Below are 6649 nucleotides of genomic sequence, written 5' to 3' on the forward strand. Positions count from 1 at the left end.
CACTAGAATGTACATTTCATGCTCAGGGGGACCATGTCTACCTTACTCATCAGGACATATCCAGCATCTAGCCCAGTGCCCGACATGTAGTAGGCCCCGAGAGACAGTAGGTTGAACTCTATTAAACTGACACTTTTTAAGGTTAAAACCAGGCATATATTGGGGCGCCTGGGTGGCTCAGTTGGTTGAGCGTATTAACTCTTGGTTTCAGCTCCGGTGATCTCCGGGTGGTGAGATCGAGCCCCACATCAGGCTCCATGCAGTGTGGAGTCTGCTTGAGACTCACTCTCCCTCTCCCTCTGCCCCTCCCCCAGTGCTCTCCCTATCTCTAAAAATAAATAAATAGTCTTTCTAAAAAAAAAAACAGGAATATATCAGCAACCTCATAAGTTTCAATCTAATACTTTTTGAACAAATGAAAAATGAGGCAGGTGAATTATTGCGAAAAGAGAATGAGAAAGTAGCCTGGGGAATATGTTTTGCTCCCACTTTACTATTCAACCTGCTTTAGGGTAGACTCAGGAATCTGGTTGAGTTGCTGATCCTGAGACCTTCCCCCTGAAGGAAGGGGCACCTCTAGTCCTTGTCATGTGTGTCTCCAGTGAATTCCTCTAAGTCCATGCCTTGTACCCCTAGACCCTTGTGCCCTTGCTTATGCTCTATCTCCTCCCATGATCTTTCATGTTTTCTTCCCCTTTCACAACTCTCTTTGACAACTAATTCATCAGAGGCATAGGGACTTCTACATGATGTGTCTTTACTCCATTTCTTTGCTGGTAAATTACCAAATTTTCTTTGCCAGGGCATAATAGTATTTGTTTTATCCAAATGATAAAATGAAAAGAGGAATCAAAGACACTATTGAATGATGAAGGAAGAAACTACTTACCTTGGATGGATTGCAGCATTAGAATGGAGTATCTTTGAGGTGTTGGCGACAGAGAGAACCTAAACGATTTCAGGGTTGCCTCCACTTCACACTCTTATTTTTCCTTCCCTCTCCTATCCGGGGGACGGCAAGTACAGCAGTGATGTGACCCTTGACTCATCAGCAGTGTGACTGAGAGAGGGGGAGGGTCACGGAATCTACCAGGGAAACTAGGAGTTGAAAAAAGTTTGAAAATTACTGTCTTGAGCCAAAAAAAAAAAAAAAAAAAATCAGGTTTTAGGACAATTTCCCGGGTGTCTCAAAAAGACTGAACTCAGTTCCAAGAAGATCTAATGTTGGGGTATTGATTTGGGCTACCAGTATTTGATACACAGTAGGTGCTTCATAAATACACAGTAAATGGATGAATGAATGAATTGTTTTAGGATACACCAGCCCATGAAAAACATTAAAGTATAACCTCCCACAGTTTTCTTTTTATTCCATCTGTGTGTGTATATTTCCAGCAAAAGTAGGTTCATTTGTCAAATGAACTGTGTCAAAATCTTCCATTATGAAAAAAGCAGATTGTTTTATTGTTGATGATGTTGTTTTTTGTCTTTCCAGATTAAAAGTACACATTTCAACTTTGGGTTTCCAGTTCAGTATGTAAGGAGCTTGGAAGTCATCACGACCATTCTCATGGCAACAAAAAAAGCTGACCAACCAAAAATCAACAATTCTTAGATCACTGGAGAATTGAAGGCACAGAGCCAACTACCACCCTTACAAACTGGAGAGATAGACTGGTGTATATAGAGAATCACAGCTTACTGGAGCAGAAGTTCAGGAGCAAATCTCTGCTGAAGCCAGTACAATCATAGGAAAATAAACTATAATTGATGAATTATTAGAGGCTTAATCGTGGACAAGCTCAAGAATTAAAACTTCTAGGTGAATCCAGTCTTAAGAGGCACTCCACGTTTTCATGGATTTTACCTCCAAGAGCCCCACCAGCTTCTCACAATGAAGATCAGAGTATAATATCCTCCTGTTTCCAGCAAGAAGAGGGAAAATGTAGCCATTTTAAAATACACCCAGAGCATCCTGTTCTTTTTAAAAAGAGCTACCCTCAGAAGAACATAACAAAACTGGATGAAGGAAGATACTCAACTCCAGCTACTCTAGACTTCCATGAGGGGGAAGAGAAATGCTCCACTCCAGTTGTCTCCAGTCTACGAGGTAGAGAAATGAAAATATCCATCTCTAGTCTTCCTGGTTCACCTAATCGTGGAGGGAGAACTGAGAAGCACTTTTGAGGGTCACAGCCTATTGCACAAGCTCAAAATGGATCAAAGACCTAAATGTGAGATCTAAAACAATAAAACTCTCAAAAGAAAACACAAGCTTCACAACATTCGATTTGGCAATGGTTTCTTGGATATGACACCAAAGACACAGGTGACAACAACAACAACAAAATTAAACAAATTGGACTTCATAAACATTTTAAAAATTTGTACATCAAAGACACTATCAGCAGAGTAAAAAGGCAACCCACAGAATGAGAGAAAATATTTGCAAATCATACTTTTAATAAAGGATTAATATCCAGGTTATATAGAGGACTCCTAAAACTCAACAACAAAAAACAAACAACTTGATCCAAAATTGAGTGAATAGACATTTCTCCAAAGAAGATATACAAATGGCCAATAAGCTCATAAAAAGTGCTCAACATCACTATTCACTAAGGATGTGCAAATTAAAACTATTATGAGATACCACTTCTCACCTTTTAGGATAGTCACTATCAGAAAAATAAAGCAAAAGAAAACATCACACGTTGGTGAGGTTGTGGACCCTTGTGCACTGTTGATGGGAATGTAAAATTGTACAACCTCTGTGGAAAGCAGTATGGTGGTTCCACAAAAATTTTAAAATAGAATTACCATGTTCATTAATTATATTTCTGGGTATATACCCAAAGAATATAAAGCAGGGTCTCAAAGAGATATTTGTAGCTTATATTTATAGCAGCATTATTCACGATAGCTAAAATGTGGAAGCAACCTAAGTGTTCATTGACAAATGAATGGATAAGCAAAGTGTGGTATATACATACAATGGAATATTATTCAGCCTTAAAAAGGAAGGAAATTCTGGGATGCAGGGGTGGTTCAATCAGTTAAGCATCCAACTCTGATTGATTCTGGCTCAGGTCATGATCTCAGGGTTGTGAGATGGAGCCCCACATGGGGCTCCGTGCTCAGTGGGAAGTCTGCTTGAGGTTTTTCTCTCTCCCTCTCCCTCTGCCCCTCCCCGCTCTCTAAAATAAATAAATAAATAAATAAATAAATAAATAAATAAATAAATATTTAAAAAAAATAAAAGATAAAAAGGAAGGAAATTCTGATATATACTACAGCATAGATAATCCAGAGGACATTATGCTAAGTGAAATAAGCCAGTCACAAAAAGACAAATACTGTATGAGTGCACTTATATGAAGCACTTAGAGTAGTCAAATTATACAGACAACAAGTAGAATGGTGGTTGCTGGGGGCTGGTGTGAGGAGAAAATGGGAAGTTATTATTTAATGGTGACAGGGTTTCAGTCATACAAGAAGAAAAAAATTCTGGAGATGACGGTGGTGATGGTTGTACAACATTATGAATGTATTTAATACCACTGAAGCATACACTTAAAAATGATGATGGTAAATTTTATGTTCTTTGTGTTTTACCACAATAAAAAAATTTTTAAATTCATTAAAAAAACATAGGTGCACAAATACAGGGCATGGAAAGTAAAATCCTTTGGTATTCCACTCTTCCTATGACAACTGTTGTTAAAGTTCGAATGTAGTTTTTATATTTTGTCTATACATATTTTAGTACACGTTATGTAGTAATTATTATTTTTAAAGAGATGTCACAATATACATAATGTCATTCAATCTGCTTTATTTAATTAAAATTAATATACACAAATACGCCCACCCAGTGCTCCAAATTTGTCCCTCTCTGCAGAAATGTACAGCAAAACAAGACAAAAACTGGAGCATTAAGCATAAAGATGCTAAAACAGATATCTATTAAAACACCACAAAAATGTTCTGGAAAAAGTAGTCTATAGTTTTTCCCTCCAGTGAAATCCATCTTCTTAACCATATAATTGTACATAAAAGGTATATTCTTGCTGGTAAGCTTACTTTCAATCTCCCTGCACCTCTCATCTGTTGTCTGAGTAATGTCCTAATCGACATTACCTCAGAGCACAGCCTGCCTCATTTCTGTCCCTTTGGCTCCCATTTATAATTTATGAACATTGTATACATGTACAAATATAATGAAAGCACCAGATAACCAATAGCCCAACCACCTGCTGACAGCTACTGTTAACATTGTGCAACGTTTCCCCCTGTAGGTTTTTCTATAGGAGATAGAAGGCCCTGCTGGAGACAAAAATAGTGTTTGTTCCTCATCCACTTCACCTTTAGGACTGGAAGGGTGTCTATGCTTTGAGAGAACATTGTCATGTGACAAACAAGTCAGACTTTGAAGGGCAGGGGTAAGGGGATATAAGGATTTAGTCTCACCACTCTTTGATAAGGACCACAGTCACATTTCCTTGAAAACGAGGTAAGACCACCTCGTGTGTTTTGGGCTCAGAGGAGACAGAACTATTCTCATGAAGACTGAGGACAGGTGTTGGGGTGGGGCATGCCTCCAAGGATGGACACAGAGGTACCTATCCCTGAAAATGCTGACACCTTACCACCCTCTCACAGAGGATCTGTGGGGAAGATGGTTGTAAAGGGCACCATGTGAAAGAGCAGGGTACAGTCTGACAGCCCTGTGGCCCATGAATGACTGGCCTGGGTGGAAGAAAGGGAAACTTTCTCAACTTGGTAAATAACATCTTGCTGAAACTGCCCTCGACCAGGTTACCATCTATTCTCCCTATCCATCCCCCCAAAGTGGAAAATTATCTGGCTCCTTCCCCAGCAGGAGGCTGGCCATGTGGTATTTAGAACTAAACCCAACTGGGTCTTCAAACACCCCCTCCCCAGTCTCAGACATATTTTTTGGTCAGCCTTCTTAAAAGGAATTTTAGTGCTGGAAATTAAGATAAAATGTTTTTACCTTTTTACATATAGAAAAGGTAGTCAGATATAAATAATCAAATGCAAATAATAATTCTACCGCTCACTGACAACCATTGTAATATATATATGTCATATTAATATTTCTGTCCTTTTATTGTTTAAAAAAATCTTCTGCCATATAGGATGGTTGTGAGCATACATATTTAACATAAGCATATAATAATAATAATAATGCATAAACATATGTATATCAAGTATATAAGCCTATATATTAATATATAAAGATATAGATAACTACATTAAATATTATATACGTGTGTATGTGATTGGCAAGGAGAAAATGCTTCAATAGTTATTATCATTATCTTTGACTATTATTCAGTTGCATTATTTTTCTATATATGTGAATAAATACACATATGTATGTATTACACATACGATAAAAAATTAAATGGAACTACACTGCAGGTGCTTTAGTATACAACTTTGCTCTTCTCTAAATACTTTACCAAATGACCCAGGACCATTTATCTCTTCACTCATCTCAGATGACATCTTTACGACCCAGTCATAAAAGGAATTTTAGTAACCACCGGGAAGATAACATATTCACCCCTTTACATGTAGAAGGAGTCTTCTGGGGATGCTGGTAGTGTGTATATTTCAATCACGTATAAAGAAGAAAGTGCGATAATCAGGGATTCCCACTAACCACTGACAACTAGTATAATAAGTAGGTGTGATATCAATATTTCTGCATTTTGCTTTCTTCATTGGCTTGAAAAAAACGGACCCTATAAGGCTTTTGTAAGGATTGAATGAGTTTATATAAATGAGGCACTTTAGAAGTGTGTCTGGCATGGAGCAAGTGCTCAACCAATATTGCCACTACTAAGAGTTAGGTCCATATTCTTTGTATATATGCATATAAATGCACACATACATAAATTGCATATAAGTTTTTGGCCAAATTGAATCATACTGCGTATGCTGTGAGAAAAAAAGGTATAATCTTACTCTATCCAAATGGCTACTTAGCATATAAAAATGCTGCTCAACATCATTGTTCATTGGGAAAATCCAAACTAAAACCGTAATACAATGTCCTCAGCAATGGCTGAAATTAAAACTAACTAACAAAACCAACTGTTGATGTGGATGCGAAGTAGGTGGAACTCTACACTGCTGATAGGGTATGAACTGATACAAGCACTTCGTTAACCAGTTAGTATCTACTAGGGCTGAACTTGCACACATCTGATAGCCTACCAACTACACCCATAGGTATATTTTCAATGACAAATAATTTTTGTGCACCAAAAATATATGCAGAAAAATGTTCATAGCAGCATCATTCATAATAACCCAAGGCTGAAAACAACCTAATGCCCACCAACAAGAATGGGTAAATTAATTTGGCAAAGTCAAAGAATGGACTACTGTAGAGCAAGGAAAATAAACTATTGCAAAATGTGATAATTTGAATAAGTCTAACAGACCTAAAGAAGCCAGACATAAAGGAGTTCAATACTGTATGATTTCCTTTTTGTAAAGATCAAAAACAGGCAAGCTAATCTATGACATTAGCAATCAGAATAGTAGTGAACTTTGCATAGAGGCAGTGGTAGTAATGGCTTGGAGGAGGACACGGAAGAGCCCTGTGGGGTAC

Source organism: Phoca vitulina, unplaced genomic scaffold, assembly GCF_004348235.1.
Source record: "Phoca vitulina isolate PV1807 unplaced genomic scaffold, GSC_HSeal_1.0 scaffold293, whole genome shotgun sequence".
Lineage (NCBI taxonomy): Eukaryota > Metazoa > Chordata > Mammalia > Carnivora > Phocidae > Phoca > Phoca vitulina.